We start from the raw sequence: 24,572 nt of genomic DNA, 5'->3' as shown, positions 1-24,572 counted from the left end.
AGGACTCAATACCTGACGACAATAAATTTATTTGTTACGCTTTGAATTACCTAAACGCTTTTAAAGCAATGCTAGGCAAAGAGTATCCCTTGGGATATCTGTGTGTTCACCAACACAATTGTAAAAAAATAAATTGTTTTGAATTTTCTGTCAGTTTGGTTTTGGGAGAATATTTAGTTTTGTTCGAGCAGTCGATGAGGAAGGTGCTGTCGGATATTTTTATGAATACACCGTAAGAAATATTGGAGAACAAATATATCTTACTACATATTTGGAACAAATATTTCCGAAATTGTAAAAATTACAACTTTTTAGATTTATCTTTTTGATTGAATTCTATTTGACAAAATTTGCATACGAATTCACATGTTAGGAATAGAAATTAATTTCATATTGTTAGACAAATTTATTGTCTTTCCAAATTAATAGACATTTTCATATCCCTTGATTTCTCTGAAACAATATGTACGTTCTTAATCAATATTAGGAAAAATAACGGGATGTGATGTTTGTCATTCTGTTTGTAATTCATAGAAATTATATTTTAGGACCCAATGCAGGATATGAGTTTCTGATCAGCATAAAATTCTACGACTATTTTCCTCTGGTAATCGGTATTACTTTTTAAAGGGTCAACTTAGATGTTTAGGATTTTAAGTCCAGAATTATTAAACACATATAACATCAAAATTATATAAAATTTATGAAAATGTCAACTTATATTTTTTTTATTTTAAATGAATCATAATTGACTGTGCAAATATATCTCCGAATTGTCTGATCAAAATATTAATTTTTACCAACGAAGTTGTTTTGAAAACAGAAAATTTTAAATTGAAAATTAAAAATTTTAAAGATACCAATTATTTCTCACTCTGTAAAGAGAGGCAAAAAACACTTGCAATATTTTGTTATTTCAAAACACATACAATCACAAAATTTTTTTGAGGCTCTCTGCCTTGCCCTGTTTTAAAGTATTTAATGTTGAAAATATGAATCGAAGCAAATCGGATTTTATTGAAACACGTATGGGTAATGGATTTATTTTCACATCAATCATACGCCGTACGTCATAAGCCACCATGTGGTATAAATCAAAAAAACAAAACATTTTCAAAAATTCGAATTTAAAAAGTTGTTCGTTCAACTTTTTTCATTTTTTATTTTGTTTGATGTAATAAGCAAGAGGTATGGCCTACGACTAACACTTAAATATTTCAAACATGAAAAATTGTTCACTTTGACGGTATTGTTAGGGGGCGAGTACTTTGTCAAAAAAAGCAAGTACGCCGTAAAAGCGATTTCTACAATAAAAATAATGCATAAGCAAACAATTTAATTCTTACCCATCATATCAAAAAAGGGGGGTAATACATTTCACATTATTTCCAAACTTATAAAAATGCTAATTTCCTTAAACACTTTCGACTGATGGATATTTCGTGCTTGCCCGCAATTTCTATTAGGCTGGCATGAAAGGTAAATGAATAAAAAAAAAATTAAACTTCTTGCCAACAACACACCGTTTAAGCAGATGTTTTAATACAACATTTGCTTTGAAGTTTTCTCAACGTCTGTGAAATTTGAATTTCCTGTACCCTAGAAATTATTGCTTAAATTTAAATTATATGATATTATAAGCGAACGGAAGAAACAAGTAGGAATAAGTTAATATGTTTTTATACCCTCCACCATAGTATGGAGGGTATATTAAGTTTGTCATTCAGTTTGTAACACCTCGAAATACACACAAAGTATATATTTTTGAATTATATTGCATAAAATTCTATGTCGATCTAACGATGTCCGTCCGTCTGTGGAAATCACACTAGCTTCCGAACGAAATGAAGTAGTAGTAGTAAGTCCACGTCTTCATATAGCCCCCATATAACGGTACATCCCGATATTCGGTACTTTAATGATTTTAGCGACATTTTTCACCGAAATTGTTTCAAATTTGGTATTTGAAGTTCGTAATAAATACTACAGCCTAAGACAGAAATGGTCTTTGCAGGTCCACGTCTTCGTATATCCCTTATATAATGATACCTCCCAATATTCGGAATGTTGATGTTCATTATTCAAAGAATTCTTTATTCAAGTTTCGCTTTTAACTATTGTAATGGTTTATGACAAAAGTTGCCTATGCAGGTCCACGTCGTCGTATAGACCCTAATATAACGGCTATATTTGGTATTTTTAAGATTTTAACAGAATTTTTAACGGATTTTATTTATTTATTTATTTTTTTTTTTTTTTTTTGAAAATTGCCAGCATCGTGCCAGATGGTGGAGAATATTCAGAGATCGACCCGGCAGAACTTTCTGCCTTTTTACTTATTTCATATACCTAATTGTTATTGGAAAATTTACGTTGTTAAGAAAATCAGATTTCTAAGAATTCCCATTTCTTTAAAGGAAAACATTACTCAGTATGACCTGTTGTACCTTTATACATTTTGTAAATCTATATGTAGGCTAATATTCGATGTTTTCGAATAGGCATATGAAATATTTGCTTTTATAAGCAAAGGAATACAAATTGCCAATCAATATCACCATTCTCCACGAAAATATTTTTTCTATTTGTTTTCTTCCAAAATCTGAATTTTTTACCTAACAAGTTAAAAAGCGAGTAGGCCATGATGTATTTGGAACGCAATATGACTTCGGAAACTTCATACTAGATGGACAACAATTATGAGGCAAACATTTAGGGACCATAAGCATCATTGCTCACCACGGGAACCATATCCACGTTATAAACAACTGCTCCTACTCCAAGAACTCATGTAGTTGCTACATTTTATATGAGATATAAGTAGATTTTTTGAAAATAATTAACTTTCATAGGGTTATGCCAGAGTATGCCGACATATTCCATTCTCAGACTTGCTCTTATTAAGACAAAAAAATGACGTCTCCGACAGGAACATGTCAAATATTGACATTTAATTTAAAAAATCGATTTGTTTCTCCTAAGTATTCCGAAAACTTAATTTGCCTCCAACTCGAATAATAACCAATTTGGGGTTTTCTTAGTGTCTGTTTCTCCTATTAAAAAAATACTTAAATTTTAATACCAAATTCCGCAACTAGCTTTCAAGTTATAGAATGGTACAAATGATATCACCAAGACAAGTAAGCAAGAGCTTTAGTCTCAAGTTTCTGCAGATTTGAAACCCTTTTTATACCCCCCACCATAGTATGGAGGGTATATTAAGTTTGCCATTCCGCTTGTATATATATTATTGATCAGAATAAAATTCTTTGTCGATTTAGCGATGTCCGTCTGTTTAAATCACTCTAGCTTCAGGACGAAATTAGGTAGGCATATAAAATTTTACTCAAATGTGCATTATGTCTGCTGGACTTTTGGTATTGAAAATGAGTCATGTAGGTCCATGTTTTGGTATACGCACCATATAATGGTACCTCCCTTTTTTCGCTGTTTTGGTGATTTCAGCGACAATTTTGCGACCTGATATTGATATTGAAAAAACATACTGCAAAATGTGCAATTCAATATTTTAAGTCAAATTGAAAAAAAATACTTGATATAAAAAATGTTTCAAACACATTTTTATTAGAATCTTTTTACTTGATTTTTCTCAATTTTATTTTTTTTTTCCAAATTCTAAATTGCTGAGAATTATAAAAATCCGTCCATCCGTTCTTGAGTTATAAGCGGTCTAATTAACATCCCCTTGGATATCAGCATCAATGTAGCGATTAGAAGTGACCTTTTGGTGTAGTTATGATTCGCTGGAAATTTTCGCTAAATATTATTCGATAAACATCTAAATTGGTAATCTTCTAAACAGCCCTAAACTCTAGGCCCATGCAAATTTAGATTTTTCCATTTTTGGTCAATTTCAACCCCTAAAGATTTTGCGATCATCTCCCCCAACAATAGGTATCTATCCTGACCTTAGCCTCACCGCCATGTAAAATTTCGTGAGGATCAGTTCATAATTGCGACTTGCTTGATTACACATGGTTCAGTGGGATAGAGAGATCCAAATATAATATTGAATATGTAAGATCAATATTTCGAGGTGTTACACAATTTTTGGCCCAATCAAACTTATAATAACTTATAGTAGGGTATAAAACTTAACTTATGGTAGGGAATCAAAAAAAAAAAAAAACGGAGAGAATTGTTATTATTTTTGTGAAATATTTGGCATATTTTGTAAAGGATGAGAAGTAGTTGTCCAATATTTCAAATTCTCGCACGTCACTTTAGCCTGATATAAATATCAAAATGTGCTAAGTTTGGAATGTATCGGATTTCCCTCGAATTTATGGTTATCACTTATAACACTATATTTGTGAATTTGGAATCCTTATGGGGTCCAGTGCAGAATGATTGGAGCGATATTTCCCATTATCCCACCTGTTGTATCATTGGCAAAAGTATTGGGATGTGCTAAGATTCAAGAAAATTGGACACTGATTCCACATTTTACGAAAGTTTTCGGTATTCAATATGTTGAAGTTTTGTGGGAGGAAGGTCCAACATGCTTCATGTTCGCTACAAAACCCAAGTGTGCTACAAATATTACGGCAGACAAAATGTGGAGAGAATCGGGTATGCGGTTTTTACTTCTCGGAAAATTGTTTAAGTTCGAAGAATATCTTTTACTCTCTGGACTCTATATGAGATTTTTATGCCCTACAACACACTGTAGTACAGGATATTATTTCTTTGTGTATTTGTTTGTAACTCATAGATCCTTGATCTTCACAGAATCACATTCTGAGTTGATTTATGACTGCTCGTCGGTCCGTCTGTCAATGTAATTTAATTGTTTGGTTCAAGGACGAACCCTACTGAAATTGGTGGTAATCGATCCATTTAGATATAGCTCCCGTATATATCTTCGCCCGAATTCAATATTTTTTTGGCCATATGTGTACATTGTTCCAAATGGGATGAATTTCGGCACATTTAAGCTAGAATCAAACGCAAATGCGAAATTTGAAACAATTTCGGTGAATAATGTCGGTAAAATCATCAAAATCATACAAAATACAATTTTCTGTTATAGGCTGTAATATCCATTACGAACTTCAAATACCAAATTTGAAACATTTCTGGTGAATAATGTCGCTTAAATCATCAAAATATCGAATATCGGGAGGTACCGTTATATCGGGGCTATAGAAAGACCAGGTCCACGTCTGGTGTACGTCCACGTACACAAATTTCATTCTTTTTTTATGCTGATCAAGAATATATATACTTTGTGGGGTCAAAAATTTATATTTCGAAGTGTTACAAACAGAATGACAAACTTAATACACCCTCCATATTATGGTGGAGGAATTTTCTGTCATAGGCTGTAGTATCCATTACGAATTTCAAATATTAAATTTGAAACAGTCCCGGTTAATAATGTTGCTGAAATCATCAAAAATCGAACTATATACCGACTATACGAAAACATGGACCTGTAGTATCTACTACGAACTTCAAAGAAAAAATTTTAAACAATTTTTGGTGAATAATGTCGCTAAAATCATCAAAATACCGAATATCGGGAGGTGTTGTTATATGGTGGCTATACGAAGACGTGGACCTGCACAGAAAATTTCCTGTCTTATTCTGTAGTACCCATTACAAACTTCAAATACCAAATTTGAAACAATTTTCGGTAAATTTTTGGGAGGTGCCGTAATATAGAAGCTATACCAAAACGTGGACCTACATGGCCCATTTTCAATACGTATGGGTAAAAAAATACTATGTACACACTACGCAGTATTATCAATCAAAAAAGTGATATAATGATTGGCCATGCCAGAATTTGAGTTGCTCCTGCGAAAAAAAAAAATATTTCTGTTCTGCAAAAAAAAAAGGTAAAGCACCTTTACAATTTTTTATATCATGCAATTAGTCGTCATGACGCATAATTATTTCGTTCGCATGAACATGAAACCCTTTTTTGTTTAAATTTTTGGAGAAAATAAAAACTTTGTATATTTTTTGCTTTGTCAACGGTTATTATTATTACTAATTTATGCAAAATCACGATTTTTTTCCACAACCTTATTTTTCACAGTTTATTTTGGGAGATATTTAAAAGCGGAAAATATGAATGTTGACATAAGCTGCAAAGGGTTTACTTCGATGCAACCTCTAAAGTTTAGCTTCCTTCAATTTGCACACAATAAAGTTGATGAACCAACAACGCACAAAAGAAGCAACAATTTCGAGGGAAAAAAGAAATACAAAAACAGTTTTTAAACAATAACACAAACGCGTAGTATTTACTTAATTTTTCCTTCCTTATAAAATGTTTTTTTTTTTCTTATTTTTCCTTTCCTTTTTTGTTAATTTTATTCCTTGGGAAAACACTCATCTGTAAAATATGTAATTTTCATTGTTCTCAGCTGTGCACAGTGTGGAGGGTATGAGACTTTTCGGAGTGGTAAGAAACTACTTTTGCACAAAAAATGTAACCGTAGAATTTCCTCTTTAAAAGCTATATCGAAGGCCCGTACTTATTCCCAGGTGTGCGATTAGCTTGAGTTATATTCGTGTTATAATGATGCAAATAGTATTAAATTGAACATAAAAATGTACATCGCTTTAACTTATAATCATCAAAGTAAACTGAGGGTACGAAAACTTTATAATAGTAAAAAATACTCTAAACTTAGTATAATAATGATTATCGTTTTAATAAAACGAAATACATAAAAACCACTCAAAATTGTTTAAGTTCGGCTTGGCTAATATTTTCATACTTTCAACCATAGGGCTACAGAGGGTTTGACTAAATCGTGTCTCATCGAAATAACGGTTTTAGAGCCTGGTTATCTTTAGACGAAACCCGTTTCAAAATTTCATAATATTTGGATTTGAACTAGCTACGTCCGTTCGTCTATCTGAATTTGTCCAAACATATTACATCGTAATGTTGTTATCAAATTTAGATCGAGTTCGGAGTAGGGAAATATCGATCCAATTCCCACAACAGGTCACATTTTTTTAAAGTAAATAAGAGAGAGGCTCATCAGCTTTTGCTAAAACTTAATAAATCTTAATATTTGTATCAGTCCTAGGTCAGGTATGAAAATGGAAATATTTGACCACACCTTCTAGTACCTTTCTTCAAAGGGTTCAATTTTTGAATAATCATATTTGATTTAACATGTGAAATAAAAGTCCTAATTGTGAATTGTAAATTGCGTACATCCCAATATTTCTAACTACCGGATATCTGGTATGAAGATTGACTAGAACGCACAGTAGTGGTAATTCACCACAACGGGTCAAAATTTTTAAAATGTGCAAAGCTTAATATTTCTACCCTTATAAGATGTAGTGTGCAAATGGTATATAACGGACTACTTAGGGTTAATATTTTGAAAAAATGTAACTTTTAAAATTCGAATTTACGTTCGCATCAAAATTCTTACATTCCAATACTTGTAATAAGGAATACCAATTTTTAAAAATAATTCCTTTGAAAAATGTTGTTAAAATCATTAAAATACCAAACACCGTTATATGAAGGTTATATAAAAACCTGATACCATATAGATGATTTCATACAAGAGGTATGACACTTATTACGAAATTCAAATAAAAAATTCCAAACAATCACCCAAATACTCAATATCGTGGCTATACGATAACGTACATCTGCAACAACAAAATTCAATGTGTACTGTTCGACAAAATGCAATGTTTTCAATAATTACGGAGAAAATCCAACCGATTATGAAAGTACAGCTTCAAAAAGAAGACACGTGTATCGGCGTTCTGAATGTTTACATCGTTAAGAACTACATATACCATTTTTAAGACAAATCTTTGAAAAAATCAAAATACCGAATATAGGAAGGTACCATTATATGGAGGCTATACGAAAACGACATATATATACAAAGCTATGCCACCGGAACCATAACCCATTACGCACTACAAAATGCCAATTTGTGGACAAATCCGTGCCAAAATATGGGGAAAATCATCAAAATACAGAATTTCGGGAGGTAACGTTATATGGGGGCTATACCAAAATGTTATGTCTGCCAAATTTTGAAGCTCCACGTCAAATAATGTGGACTGTATTGTGATTTAAACAGACAAACGGACATCGCTAAATCGACTTAGAATTTTATGCTGATTATGAATATACAGGGTGAGATGAAAAAACTGCAACCAACTTCAGACTGCTGTCATTTCTAAGCCACTCATTCGACAGCTGTTAATATTATTCCATTGACAGCTCATTATATTATTTACAAGTGTACAAAAGCATTTTGGTGAGAATTTTCCAGAAAAAAAGTTATTCGTGATGGAATTCAAGCGTGATGGTGTGATTTCTTTATATTTGGCTAGATAACCACAAGTGGCACTCCAGCTTTTAAATGTGAATAAATCTTTTGTTTCTCGTACCATCGCTCGTTACCGTGATACTGGTAGCGTAGCCCGACGTAAAGGAATTGGACGGAAGAAAACAGCAACATGAGCAGAAATGGTTCACCCTGTATGTTATACCGTTTAGAACCGTATAGTACTTTTCGAACAGTTTAAAGAGACATTTCTAGCGCTCCTTCCTTATCTTAACCTCTTTTTATGCTCTTCCTCTGATTGATCGGTCAAGAACAATTTCGTTTTATTTTGTAACTCTTATAAAATTTCATGCCCCACATTAATCTAGCTCTCCATACCAATAATTATTCTGATGCAAAATTTCACCTGTCATTGATTGCTTAAGAACAATGTTGTAGAATTTCCTTCCTTTTTGTACTTTTTGTTCTCTTGAAATATGAATTTCCAAAAATTCAGACATTTTGCACACCTTGGCAGCAAAAGTTATCCTGGCTTAACATTTTAAACTAACTCTATCTCAGAGCAATGTTTATGTATCACTCGGAAAAATGGAACAAGGATGACTTCACCGAGCTCTCAATTTCTAGATGAACTAACTCCGATCAACGTTTTGCCAATTTATCTTTTGATTTATTGCCAAAGATGTTGCAAGGGCCAGGAACCCAACTTAGCTTCAAGGACAATTTAACTATTTCCAGAGCATTCCTGCACTGCAGAACTGCCGTCGATTTAATGATAAATGAATTTAGTAATTTTATGGCTGCTTGACAATCGGCAGTTGTTACTTTAAATGACTTCTGGATATTCACTTTCCATCTTCGATCCATCTGTTCTGGGTCTGGGTCTGTTCTGATCTGTCCTTGCTAGGTATATGGATGTCCAGTGATTCGGGATTTAGCCTAGAATTTTCCTCACCCCAAATGCCATAATTCTGCACCATCTACAACAAACAATAACAATTGTTAAAATGTCAAAGAATGACCCTTCGAATGACGCCTAATTTAAAAATTGCATACTCCACGAAAGGCAAAATTTTTAAACAATTTATTTTTCCAAAACTTCGTATATCTCAGTATGTTATACCAATCATATATTAAATCTAAATATGGTACCTTCTGGTACCTTCTCCACTAAATTTGAACATTTTGATTAACCGATTTGTTTTATCTTTGCACATCCAAATACTGTTACCCATATTGAGTAACACAACACAGAATATATTGAAATTATTTCTGATGCATTTATCGACAAAACCGAGACTTAAACTTGATTTTAATATCCTTTGCTACGAGCTTCCAAAAAAGCCCTACCATTCACCTACACCTTACAAGAATATGTGTGAAGTTTCCAAATTTTAACTCTATCCGTTGCTTCTGCATCTTGGTGAGGCAATCAATCTCTGATTTTGTTAAATAAAATTTTATACCGTGTGAAAGATTGAAAATATCGTAAGCTAAATAGGATATACCAAAATTGAGATCTATACCGAAAGATCCTTCAAAGGATGGTTTCTACCATTTGGGAATAAAAATGCCAATTCAAATTAAAAAAAAAGAAAATTATATACATATATATTGTATATATATATATATATATATATATATATATATATATATATATATATATATATATATATATATATATATATATATATATATATATATATATATATACATATATACATATATATACATATATATATATATATATATATATATAAATGGGACTTTTAAAAACAGTTCTTTGCAAAAGTTGATTTTACCATTAAAAGTTCAGCTTGGCCGCACTTAACGCCTTGTAAACCTGTTCAGAAAATTTATTTTTAATTCTACTGAACACAAATTGTAGCACTGTGCAGTGACAGTGAATCTTGATGCCTGCGAGTTTAAAGCATGAAAAGTAATTACGCTTTTTTTTTTGTGCTTTTCTCTCGTTTGCTTCTGTGGGATTAAAAAAGATTAATGTTAAAGAATCAAACTGCAAAGAAAGCGTACAATTCATTCATTTCTTCCAGTAACTCACAAAAACGAAATGTACTCGTATTTGTGTTTGTGCGCCCCCTCCATACCCTTGGTGTTTTAACTGAAACACAATCTTAATATAAATAACAATAATAATAATTTTATTTTCGCAAGTAGTTACTATAGTAAATAAAGTTCATTCTATGATTCAATGTTGAAGAACAAACATTTGCTTCTCTCGTTAAGCATGACTTTGGGTTTTGAGAATAAAGGCGAACGTTTTTGGGGACAACAACAATTTACTACTCTGTTGAATTCATAATTGTATAATATTTATATATTGTTGCCATTGTAGCAGTTGATGCTGCTGCTGCTGATGTCGTAATTGTTGTTGTTGTTGACGTTTTGACGACTCAGGAACATGAAAGACAAACATCTGATTTAGGGATTATTATTTGAAGAGTAGAAGGGGAGAGAATGCGAGAGAGAGAGAGAGTATGACATGCCAACAACAACTTAGTAGGGTATTGTTATTGTAGGAGATTATCTCTTGACTATAAGTGGATTAAAAGAAAGCATATTTTCATTTTTACTCGGAATTGTAATAAAAATCCTGAAACAAAACTTGAGTAGTTTGAACTTCAAAGTTTCAAGAATTCCTATTTTTATGAAAATATAGTAATAGAAAAATGCAATATACTAAATGTACCCAAAAAAATGTTCTTCCGAAATATCACAGGATACAAGTACATTCCAATAATATTCATGATGTTTAAGTATTTATAATAAGTGTTTAATAAGCAACTTATGCATTATATTGGTGGTGGTAAAATACTCCACAGAGACCCTGCAAATCATACAATTATTCCAGACACGCGTGTCCATCCAAAAATAACCCATATAAGGCCGTTTTGCATTTTATTAATAAACATTTTTAAAATTCATAATATTATGGTACATCTTAGGAGTTTGCCTGCAAAAATCAAAGAACATTGTCATTGATGACATTGTCCATAGTTGCATTACATAACACAATGGATTACGCGCATGTAGGGCATTTTGAAAATTCCTACTTATGTGTACTAAACGGTACTACATTTGGTATAAATTCTTGAAAATCTTGAAATTTGGAATTAAGATTACTGTTGGAGTATGGTATAGGGTAGGAACTTTTGGAAATGTGTATTAAATGGTACTGTATTTGGTTCAATATAATATTAGGTGAAAAGATAGTTCTTTAAATCTGAAATTTGGTGTTAGGGTCGCTGTTCATGTGGAGGCTAGAAATATGGAGAGGGTTAAGGAAATGTGTCTGTAATTGTACGAATAGTGCGAATTGTACTATATTTGATATTGGGTGAAGGGATAGAGATACAGTTCTGAAATTTGATATTAATCTTGATGTTGGTGTCTGTGTTAGAGATATGGCGGTGGTTTGGAAATGCATCCTATATTTGTACGAGTACGAGGGTAAACAAATAGTTCTTTAAATCCGAAATTTGGCATTAGAGTCGCTGTTCACATGGAGCCTAGGCATATGAAGATGGTTTCGGAAATGTGTACTACAATTGTACGAAATATTGTTATTGGGTGAAGGAGGAGCTGAAATTTTGAAAATTTATATAGATATCACACTTGGTGTCTGTGATTAAGATATGGATGTGGTTTTGGAAATGTGTGCATTAATTGTACGAAATTCTAAATAGTACAACATCTATTATTAGGTGTAGAGATAGAGCTGAAAATTGATATTACTGTCGGTATCTGTAATTGAGAAGGTTTCGGAAATGTGTCCTAAAATTTAACGTAAATACTAATTCACAACTATTGGAATTGAGTGAATGTATAGAGCTGGAATCCCGAAATTCTATATTGAGGTATCTGATGATATCTGATGGTTATTTTGCAAATGTGCACTGTAGTTGCTCGAAAAGTACTAAATAGTACTAATTTAGCATCACTGTTGTTGTCTAGAATGGAGAGGTGTACATTGTTTTGGATTTACGTACTCAATGTTAGTAAATTTGGTAGAATGAAGGGATAGAGTTGAAATTCTGAAAATTGATATTGAGGTCACTTTTGGCTTCTAGGTTTTACATATGGAGACATTGAATTATCGGTCGGTTTTGCCGACAGATGTATACCCTCATCCCTATTCACCCTCTATGGAGTGGGTTTTGAAAGAATCGTTCAATATTGTCCATTTCGTATCCCACCTAAATAAATATGATATAAATATTATTATGTATAAAACTAAAAAAAATAAATTATAGTAGATGGATATAGCAATGGTAAAGAATCGCTGAGTAGCTTCGTAATTTATGATAGATGAAAATATTGAAAATTGTGTCCCTTTGTGTATGAGGTGCCAGATTGTGTTCGAAGATATATAGCATCTTCACAACAGATCTGGTGTTAGCAAAAAATATTGTATGTGTGAAATTTGAAGAGAGTTGGATCCTTATTTCGCTTTCTTTGAGTGCTAAGTTTTTCAAAATTAGATTATTGCTTTCCTTTCTGTGCAGAAAATATATATTTTAAAAACTTCGACCATTTGTGGGGGAGGTACCAGAAGAAGTGGACCGATATACTCCATTTTAACACCAGACCTTGACTAATAAAATGATTGGGATGGGTGAAATTTGAAGACAATCGAACTCTTAAATCACATTTTATGAGAGTTGTAATTATTCAAAATTTTGACCATTTGTGGGGGAGGTACTTGAAGGAGTGAACCGATATTGTCCATTTTCGGACCAGACCTAGCACTGATGCAAATATTAGGATTTGCAAAGTTGGACCAAAATCGGATCATCGTTTCTCTTTCTGTGCAAAAAATATATGATTTGCAAATTTCGACTTTTTGTAGGGAGGTACCAGAAGGAGTGGACCGATATTGTCCATTTTTACATCTAACGTTAAACTGATGCAAATATTAGGATTTTCAAAGTTGGAGCAAAATAGGATTATCCCTTCTCTTTCTGTGCAAAAAATATGTTTTTTGCAAATTTCGACCTTTTGTGGGGGAGGTACCAGAAGGAGTGGACCGATATTGCTCATCTTAACACCAGATGTTGGGTTAATATAAATATTGGGATGTGTAAAATTTGAAGATAATCGAACTCTTAAATCACATTTTATGAGAGTTGTAATTATTCAAAATTTTGTCCATTTGTGGGGGAGGTACTTTATGGAGTGGACCGATATTGTCCATTTTCACACCTGACCTAGCACTGATGCAAATATTAGGATTTGCAAAATTTGGAGCAAAAATCGGATTTTTCCTTCTCTTTCTGTGCAAAGAATAAATTTTTTGCAAATTTCGACCTTTTGTGGGGGAGGTACTAGAAGGAGTGGACCGATATTGCCCATCTTCGAGTTCTAAGTTTGACAAAAATATTACGATGTACCAAGTTTGGACCAAATCGGATACTCCCTTCGAGAGTTATCGTGCGCACCAGCCAGCCAGACAGACAGACGGACGGACATCGCTAGATCGACTCCAAATGTGCTGAAACGGATTTGGTCCTAAGAGACCTAGGGTCTAAAACCGTTATTTCGACTAGGCACGTTTCGACCGTATCAAATGATATATACCCTCTGTAGCCATATGGCTGAGGGTATAAAAATGGATGTGAGCTCAACTTTAGCCCACCAAGCACAACTTTAACCCTAAAATATGTTTTAAATATATATGAATTCCTGGTGTTTAGGTAAGATTTAGACTAATGATGTCTTCCATGACTTATAGTAGAACTCAATGTTGCGAAAACACGGTATACCTAAAATGCACGGATTCCGAGAAATCTTTATGCGAACATTTTCAAAAGTGCGGAAAAGGGGGAACTGGTCCATTTTATATTGGTTATACTTGGATGTCAACTTTCAAAACACGGATACACGTGTCTTTTAGCTTTACTTTCATAATCTAATGGATTTTCCCCATAATTATTGAAGAAAATTAATCTTGTAGCTCAGTGTACTAATCATAAATATAATTATTATAACTATGTTTCGCCAATATTGGATCTAGCTACTTTCAACGGCAGAAGAATACAGGTAGTGGCAGCTACACAGCTGCGGGAACAATAAAATAATAATAATTTAATAAAAGATTATTAAATTTTTGAAAATTTAATATCATAACAACTACTGATTGGAGTTGTATATGAACTCTTATTAAATTTACTTATTTTTGAAAAACAAAAAAAAAAAACATTCTAAAATTTTTGACATATCAATGTTTCCAAGCGTTGATGCATCTACATCCATTCTTGTACCACGCTACTACTATCTGTCTGCAAACAAATTTGTTATTAGTAAGCAAGCGAGCAGTTCTGCTGGTGAGTTTACTGACCGATGGTATGTTATATACACAAAACTATGATTGTGCGTAAGGTGTGTTGAATTGCCAATGGGTGGTGTTTTGATGATCACTGATCTAGAGTAAATATGGGAAAATATCGGTACCCTCAATTTCCTCTCTCTCTCTCTCTCTCTGTCTGATTCATTTTGAGACATCATACCTCTCATAATATTTTGTTCAAACTTCGCATATTCAAATGTTTCTACTAAGTTTCTAAAGGATTACCACTTCTGGCAACAGTTTTTATTTCTTTTATATATATATACTTAGCACAATATAATTTTTACAAATTTGAATTTGACCATAATTTCATGGTTTTTTGATAACGTTGACCTTGCTTTAAATTGAAAACTATTTGTTCATTAACTCGATACTCCCTCTTGTCTTCATATTGAAGACATGCAATCATATCTAATCGCCATGACGGCATTAAGCACCAGTCTGTCGGATACAGAAGTTTGACATTTTGCCTTTTGGTGTCAGTTGATGAGCCTCCTCCATTTGCAACTCCCTGCCTCCCTCCAGCCAGCGTGCCAATTTAGACATCATTAAAAACTTTTCAGTTTCTAGTTAAGGAAAGGGAAAAGTTGCTCCTGTTGCCACGTGACTTACAAGAATCTATGTGTCGCCGTGTGTTGTTGTGCTTGTGCTGCTTATTCCTTCAAAGGATTTAACAATGTTTTCAATTTCGGCACAGAAAACTTGTAAAATAAACGACAAACTCTTAAAAGTAAGAGCTAGCTGTCTTTTCAATGTAACATTCATTCATTCATTCAAAGAGTTAAAAATAGCCCCAAAACAGGGGAGCGCCTTCAAGTCAAGAAAACAAAAAGCGATAAAAACGACAACAGAATTCTATTCCAACCAATTCGCCATTTATCTTTTCCCTTTCACTTTCACTTTATTTTCGACTGTGTTATTGTGTTCGTGTTTTGTGTTGTTCTCTCGTCTTGACAGTTGTTTCACTGACTGAATGGGAAACGTGTGGCTTTTTTATTTACTTTTTGCTGATATGCGACAGCAACAAAAAAACAACAAAAATGCCCGAATGGCTGTTGAATGTCGTTTTGTTAGGAATTGTTTTGTTGGTCATTGTTGTAAAATTTCCAAATAGACGAGGATACAAACACATACACATGTGTAGTTGAACATTTGTGTTGAAAGGCAGAGCTGTTGTGTGGGCAAAGAGGAATATTTGATAGGAAAATATCAAATCAGACGCCAAGCCCATTAAATGTAGTATAGGCTGAGATGTTTTATGCCAAATGGTATTAGGACATGGCGAGTATTTTAAGTTTGACAGTTAATTTGAAATTCCCGTAAAAAAGCCCAAAACCATTCAGCTAAATAGATTTAAAATTTGATTGGCGTGTGCAAATCTCATAAACTAGGTTTTCTAAATTAACAAATGTTAAACTGATTTTGCAGTGGGTGCCATAGTTGGCTATTACGATTAACTCAAAGTCGGAAATCGCTAAAAATAAATCAAAAGGGGTCAGGCGCACTCCAGGTAAGTTTATAACAAGTAAAAAAGCAGTAAGTTCCTCCACCATTTGGAACGGATTAGAAAGTTTTCAAAAAAATAAAATCCATTAAAAATTCTTTTAAAATCTTTAAAATATCTAATATAGGAAGGTCCCGATATATGGGGGATATACGATATTGTGGACCTATAATGACAAATGTATGTAGGGGTGTAAAGTACTCACAAGGAACTCCTTATGTGGATTTTCAGATAATTCCATTGGAAAAAGTGGCTAAAATCATCAAAATACCTAATATAGGGGAGTACCGTTATATGGGGGATATACGATATTGTGGACCTATATAGCCAATTCCGTTTCAGGGGGTAAAGTGCTCATAAATAACTCCGTGTGTGGATTTTCAGACAATACGATTGAAAAATGTGGCTAAAATCGTCAAAATACCGAATATCGGGGGGTACCGTTATGTGGGGGCTATACAATATCGTGGACCTATATAGATAATTCTCTGCCGAGGTATAAAGTACCCACAAGGAACTCCTTGTGTACAACGAACCCCTTGTGACCATTCCGTTGAAAAATGTGGCTAAAAACGTCAAAATACGAATATCGGGGGTACCGTTATATGGGGGCTATACGATATCGTGGACCTATATAGATAATTCTCTGCCGAGATATAAAGTACCCACAAGGAACTCCGATGAAAAATGTGGTAAAATCATCAAAATACCGAATATCGGGGGGTACCGTTACATGGGGGATATACGATATCGTGGACCAGTATAGACAATTCTCTCTCAGGGGGTAAAGTACTCACAAGAAAGTACTTGTGTGGATTTTAAGACAATTCCATTGAAACATGTGGCTAACATCATCAAAATACCGAATATCGGGGGTACCGTTATATGGGGGCTATACGATATTGTGGACCTATATAGATAATTCTCTGCCGAGGTATAAAGTACCCACAAGGAACTCCTTTTCAGACAATTCCGTTGAAAAATGTGGGTAAAATCATTAAAATATCGAATATCGGGTGGTACCCTTATATGGGGGCTATACGAATTTGTGGACCTATATAGATATTTCTCTTCCGAGGTATAAAGTACCGACAAGGAACTACTTGTGTGAATTTTCAGACAATTCCGTTGAAAAATGTGGGTAAAATCATTAATATACCGAATATCGGGGTGTATCGTTATATGGGGGATATACGATATCGGGGACCTATATAAACAATTCTTTTTGAGAGGGTAAAATGCTCACAAGGGACTCCTTTTGTGGAATTTCAGACAATTCCATTGAAAAATGTGGCTAAAATCATTAAAATACCGAATATCGGGGGTACCGTTATAATGGGGGGGGCTATACGATATCGTGGACCGATATAGCCCATCTTCTAACTTCACCTACCTGCAAAAGAGAGATCTGTGCAAAATTTTAGCTTCCTATCTTAATTCGTTTAGACTGTAGCGTTATTACAACAGACGGACAGACGGACGGACAGGGGTAAATCGTCTTAGAATTTTACGCTGATCAAGAATATATATAATTTGTTGGGTCTAAAATGATTATTTCGATTAGTTACAAACGGAATGACGAACTTAATATACCCTCCATACTATGTATGGTGGAGGGTATAAAAAAGAAATGCATAAACATCATTTGAAGGGGATAACGTCAATCAAAAAATAATCTGCGTAAAATTTCACAATAAGTAGCCAAAGACTTTATTAATGTTATGTACTCGTATCAAGATCAATATTCTACATAAAATTTCTATCAAATGCATGAAATCGGCCGAAAATATATATGAGAGCTATATACAAATCTGAACCGATTTCTTAATAATTTGGCAAATTTATTTTTGTTTTAAATCCCGTTATGCATTCCAAATTTGGAGACTGTATCTGTAATCAATCAATGGATATGTGCATATAAAATCTACATTTTTGGAAGATACCTCCGATTCTAATGCTGTATCTCTAGTTCTAATTCATATTGCCTATGTTACTTTCAGGCGATGTTGTTTTTACACTCTCCCCCTTAAAAGGAGGGTATATTATATTTGACATTCCGTCTGTAACATCCCTCAATAAAGTACATATATCCATAATTAGCATAAAATTCCAAGTTAATTTAAAATAACGATACAGCCCACATTATTTGACGTAGAGCTTCAAGCATTGGCAAAACAATTTGTATTGTGTCCACGATGGCTGGTATTGAAAACATATATTGATATATCCGTCCACGTTTTGATATAGCCGCCATATAATGGTGCCTCCCGATATTCGGTATTTTGATGGTTTTTCAACATATTTTTTCATCGATTTGTCTAAAAATTGGCATTTCAAGGTCCTTCTGGGTCCGGTTTCGAAACATTGTGTATATAGGTTTACGTTTTATAGCTCTCATATTACCGTACCCCCGATATTCGGTATTTTGATGAGTTTTGCTAAGTTTTTTTCACAGATTTGTCTATGACCTGGGTTCTAGCTCCATGTTTTTGTGTAGCCCCCATAAAAAGGTACTTCCCGATATTCAGTATTTTGGTGATTTTTGCCAAAGTTTTCCACAGATTTGTCTAAAAATTGGTATTTGTAGTTCGCATTGGGTTCTAGCTCCGGTAGTGGATCATAGTTTATATAGGTCCACGTTTTGGTTTAGCCCCCATATCCTCTGATATTCGGTATTTTGACGATTTTCTCCAAATTTTTCCACGGATTTGTCTAAAAATTGGTATTTGGTTATAACTCCGATGGCGGAACATTATATGCATAGGTCTTCGTTTTTGTATAGCCCAATATAACGGTATTTCCTGATATTCGGTATTTTGAAAATCCACGAAATTGTTTCAAATTTAGTACTAAAGAAGAATCCAATCCTTGAAGTATAAAATTGTCTATGGTGGTTCCTGTTTTGGTACGGCCCCTATATAACGGGCTCACCCACTTTAAGATTGTTGAAAAGTTTAACAGCATTAACCAAACGGACTTACTGGTATTTGTAGTTCAAAGTGAAACGCGTTTGAATTCAGATACTTTTATACAAAAATGTTTTCTTTATCCAAAGGAGGAGGGTACTAAAAGTTCGGCCCGGCCGAACTTAATGTTGTTTTACTTGTTTTTAGCTCTACTTTAATAATCTGCTGGATTTTCCCCTAATTATTGAAAGAACGGAAATCTGTCCCACAGTGTTATCAATACGGGTTTCAATCCATCATAAACATAATACATTTGTTTGACAAATGTAATAAATATACTACAGGACAAATTTACAAATGCATAGGTGGATTTGAAATATTGGAACATTCTTTATGGGGTAATAGGCTAAAAAAACCTGTATGTAGCAAACGGAATGACACACTTAATATCTTATTAATATGAGTTACATTTGGAATAATTTCAATTACAATTGGAATAGTTCAAACTACAAATCGAATAATTTGAAATACGAATTGAGTTCTCGATAAATATTTCAAGGTGTTACAAGACAAAAATGATCATAACATCTGCATAGGGAAGTGTAGGACATAACTATCACTGACTAAAAAAATGAGTAAACAGTAATCAAAAGTAAATTTACTGGATCAAGACAAGCCTAATAAGTCTGAAAAATACTAAATTTTAACTTAAATAAAAACTATCTTCAAAATGTATAACATTGCATTGAAAAAAAAAATAAATTGTTTAGAAAATAGTTGCTCTAAAAAGTGTATGGATTTTTCTCAATTTTTATGATTAGAATTAATAATATAATAAATATGACACGCAGGAAAATGCATTCGATATTCCAGAATTAAATGTAAATTTATTACTTACATGCCATACAAAATTGTAGATTAATCAAAACACGCTTGTTGGTCCTGCTCCAATATGGCTCTTCTTGACATAATAAAAAGTAACGCGTGGATGAGAATTATGAAGGTTTCTGGAATCGAAGAAGTTCTTAATTTGAAGTAGACTTATGAGAATTATATTCCCGATGATGACTTACATATAGAAAGTTATTATATATACAAAATTACTTACAGATTTCGGGCAGAATTAATCTCAAACATTGATGGATCGCTGAAATCTAACCGCTTCAGAGATTTTTAATTCATCTACAGATAATTGATACACATAAACCAGCAACAAACGGTGTGGACTCCAAGCTTTATTAAAATTTATGAGTTATCCATCCCAACAGACAACCATCCAAAAAAAAAAAAAAAAAAAAATACGGAATTTTGCTTATTTATAATGATTGAAAATTTTTTTATAAAATATTTTTTGGACTAATTTTGTCTCGACTTTCAAATTTAAACTAAAACCCAAAGCATTCCTTGTTAAAAAATATTTTTCATGAAAGTGGCTATCATATGAAGTAGTGGTAGTCCCACAATTCAGTTAGTCATAATAAAATAAGGAGGTAGAACAGCTTCGTAAAACTACAGAAATACAGCCCTGAGGCTATGTCCGTTTCCTGCCAATTTTGCGTGCAACAAGTTGTTTGAATTTATTCAATACTTTTCCTCATTTTATAAAATAAGCTAAAAAGCACAAAAAACGAATGAAATGTCTGGATTTTCTTTTAAAAATATGACCTAATTAGTTCGATCTTTCAATTCCATGGCAAAACTGGCGAATAGCTTCAATGCGTATCCCGTAATGTACGCCTCTTCCAATCGTTGATTTTGAAAATATTGGGTTTTTATACACTACAACACTACATGTATGTGTTGGGGGTACTATAAGTTTAATTGGGCCAAAAATTATGTAACAGCTCGAAATGTTGGTTTCCCACAAAGGGAAGTATATATGGATCTTCCTATCTCGCCGAGCTGAGTCAATCTAGCTATTCATGTCTGTCAGTCCGTCTGTCCATGTTAATGTCTAATCGCGCTACAGGTCGCAATTATGGCCCGATCCTCACGAAATTTTTCATGGAGGTGGGGTTAGGGTCAGAACAGAACCCTATTGTTTTTGGAGATGATCGCAAAATATTTAAAAATTCTGATTTTGCTTTTGCTTTACAGGCCACAATTATAAACCAAACGACGCGGAATTTAGCATGGGGTTTGAGTGGTGGGCAGAAGCCTACCAATCTAGTCGTCCATCGGACAATATTTAGCGGGTAAAATATACCCTAACTTCATGTAAGAAAATAAGAACATTTCCACTAAACCGCGAATATTTTTAATCCCGGTGAAATCACAAAGACATCAAGAGGTCACTTCTGACCATCACAGTGATGCTGATAGCCAAGATATGGGATATGTAGCAAACTAAAATATATAGAAATATCTCATTTATTCTGCTTATAGGTAAAGGACCGCTGGGCCGACTTTAACATTTATAATTAATTCGGAATGGTCTCTAGCCAGAAAATGATAAATTCTACGAAACTCGCGTAAAAATATGTCAAGAAAAAAAGGGAATATATTTTTTTTTTCAATTTTTGTCATATTTTTTATCGCATGCGATTTTTATACCCTCCACCTTGGAAACGAGGGTATATTAACTTTGTCACTCCGTTGGTAACATCCATAAATATTCGTCGTAGACCCCATAAAGTATATATATTCATAATCAGCATAAAATTCTAAGTCAATTTAACGATGTCTGCCTGTCTGTTGAAATCACGATACAGCCCACATTATTTAACGTAGAACGCCAAAATTTAGGAGAACAATTTGTACTGTGTCTAGGATGGTTGGCATTGAAAACGAGATATACCGGTCCATCCGTTTTGGTATAGTCTCCACATAACGGTACCTGCCGATATTCAGTATTTCGATGATTTATGCCACATTTTTTTCACGGATTTGTCTGAAAATTGGTATTTGTTGGTCATAATGGGATCCAGCTCCGGTGGCAAAACATTGCATGTATGGGTCCACGATTTGGTATAGCCCCCATATAACGGTACCTCCCGATATTCGGTATTTTGATGATTTATGCCACATTTTTTTACAGATTTGTCTGAAAATTGGTATTTGTAGGTCATAATGGGTCCTAGTTCGTTTGGCGAAACATTGTATGTAGGTCCACACTCTATTTAGGCCCCCATATAACGGTACCTCCCGGTATTCGGTATTTTGATGATTTTTGCTAATTTTTTTCACGGATTTGTCTGAAAATTGGTATTTGTTGGTCATAATGTGTTCTAGCTCCTTTGGCGAAACATTGCATGTATAGGTCCACCATAAAGCCGTATTTCCCGATATTCTGATATTAAAAGTTTGGCCCGGCCGAACTTAGTGTTTTTTTACTTGTTTCACTTTGACTTGCAATTTTGAATTGAGCATTTTGTAAAGTTTTTCTACACCCCGCAACACTGTATTTTTAGGATATTGTGTACAAGTTGCAGTTATCGTCCGATCCTCAAGAAATTTTGCATGGGGGTAGGGTAAGGATTAGAATTAAAGCCTATTGTTTTTGAAGATGTACATTTAGGGGTTCAAATTGACTGAGTTTGTCAATGTCCCTGTCAAAAGGCTAAGGGTATCATCTGGGCAGGGCTCAATAACATAATTTCAAAAAAAAAAAAGATCTTCCAAATAGATTTGGATATGAGGGGACTTCCAACATATTGTAGTGTTGTAGGGTATCACATGGTCGACTATAGCTTTTGCTTACTTGTTATTTTTTAAAACAATAAATACATACACAAAATTGGTAGAAATCGGGAACGTTTAGAAAAACATTTTTAATAAGCTGGTGGCTCTACCTTACCTTTTTATTCTACCATATATTCTAGAAATAATATTTGAAAAGTATCAGGAGAGCCTCTAGACAAACAATCAATTTAAACAATTTTGAACAATTCTTAATGTTTTTTGGTTACCGAAAGTTTGGCTGTTTTATTGACCAATTAGAAGTCGATGGTTATCTCTCTCGGTTCAGATTTACTTCGAATTCATGTTGATTACTCAGATCAGCGTTGATAACGTAGTGCCTGCCTTAATCGGTTAGATGGTCGAATTCTGCCTAAAACTTAGTCCAAACTGAAATTTCACACAGGGAATGATTCTTAAATTTCTAGTCACTTCATTAAAAACACGTTCCCCCTTATTAAAGATTCCCAGCTGCTGATATCTCAGTTTTTGTATGATATAAATACCTTCCTTCCAAATTGAGCATTCAAACGCCCCCTTACAAATGCGGTATTTTTGTTTGGTTATGGCAAAGGATTGTCTGCTCAAAAGGTATTCCCACAGTGACGATTTCTGTTCTGTGTTATTTTCTTTTTGTGTTTTTTTCTGTTGTTGTTTTCTATTATAGCCAAGTGAGAACGTATGGTTGAACGAAAAACGACAGATTCGTATGAAAATTCATGAAGCTGACAATGACAGCCACCATAAAATAAAGTAACCGCAGAAATGTGTCCATCAAAATAGTAAAACGAAAAAATAGGAAGAATGTGAACAAAAAAAAAACAAAAGAGAAGAAAAAAGGAAACGACAAAAAATCCCAAGAATAAAATGGATATTGAATGGATGCTTACCTTTACATTGTACTACTGCTGGCGCTGCTTTCACTGCCGCCACAAAATGGGGGCTTAAAGTTAGTTGGGGTTTTATTAAGGTAGACGGTAATAAAAATTCTCCCCTCGAAATATAAAAAGCCCAAAATTTACGAAAGTCTTTAAGTAGTAATTTTAATGAAAGGAATTTACTGGATGCTTTTATGTTAAAAGTGTATGAATAAAAATAGCAAAAACAGTATTCCAGAAGTTAGATTAAAATGAATAAAAATAGATATAGTAATGATAACCAACCACCATTCCAGCACTTTGGGACGTTAATTAGTCTTAAGTAAGTAAAGAGCAATTGGGGATCAGAAACTAGAATAATTATTTGGAATAAATATAAATAATGAAACAAATGCATTTTTCTGGAAAAATTTAATGGATGTGGGTTTGTCAACAATTTCTCTACTCAAATTAAATGCATACATGGAGAGATAAAAAACTGCAACAAAGTCAAACGCCATAATTTTTACATTTTTTTGAAGGCAAAAAATGTTGGAAATAGCATCAAATTTCAGGATAAGTTTAGATCTGTTCGAATTGGTCACCTTTGGTACGAATTATGGCCTTCAAACGGCCAATGAAATTGTCATACGCTGCCTGAATTATGCTCTGCGGCATTTTGACCCATTCCCGGCAAAGCGCTTGCTTGAGGCGATGGACACTTTGGAATTTTTTAGTTCCAACCTTGCTTTCCAAAACACTCCAGACACAATAGTCCAACGGATTGGTATCGGGAGATTTTGGTGGTCATTCTGCGCTAGAAATGAAGCGAGGAACATCATTTTGTAACCATTCTTGGGTGGCGCGTGCCTAGTGCGATGGTGCTGAGTCCTGCTGGAATGTCCAAGGTCTGCTGCCAAAAGTTTGCGTACCCAATGCTTTAATATA

At 33.7% G+C, this 24,572-nt stretch overlaps 2 long non-coding RNA genes across 2 annotated transcripts in view; one reads left to right on the top strand and one right to left on the bottom strand.

Annotated features, from left to right (window-relative positions):
- The window catches only part of LOC131803954 (uncharacterized), a 134,392-nt gene that overhangs the window by 43,013 nt on the left and 66,807 nt on the right, over nt 1–24,572 (top strand). The window lies entirely within an intron of this gene.
- LOC109611973 (uncharacterized) lies at nt 8,757–20,426 on the bottom strand. The gene is made up of 3 exons (XR_002194226.2): nt 20,198–20,426; nt 19,988–20,096; nt 8,757–9,292 (listed from the first exon to the last, which is right to left on the bottom strand). It is a non-coding gene; the product is annotated as an uncharacterized LOC109611973 (long non-coding RNA).

The sequence above is a fragment of the Musca domestica genome, unplaced genomic scaffold (genome assembly GCF_030504385.1).
Source record: "Musca domestica strain aabys unplaced genomic scaffold, Musca_domestica.polishedcontigs.V.1.1 10, whole genome shotgun sequence".
NCBI lineage: Eukaryota > Metazoa > Arthropoda > Insecta > Diptera > Muscidae > Musca > Musca domestica.
The sequence above is the reverse complement of the archived record's forward strand: the minus strand, read 5'-3'. Positions and strand labels throughout refer to the sequence as shown.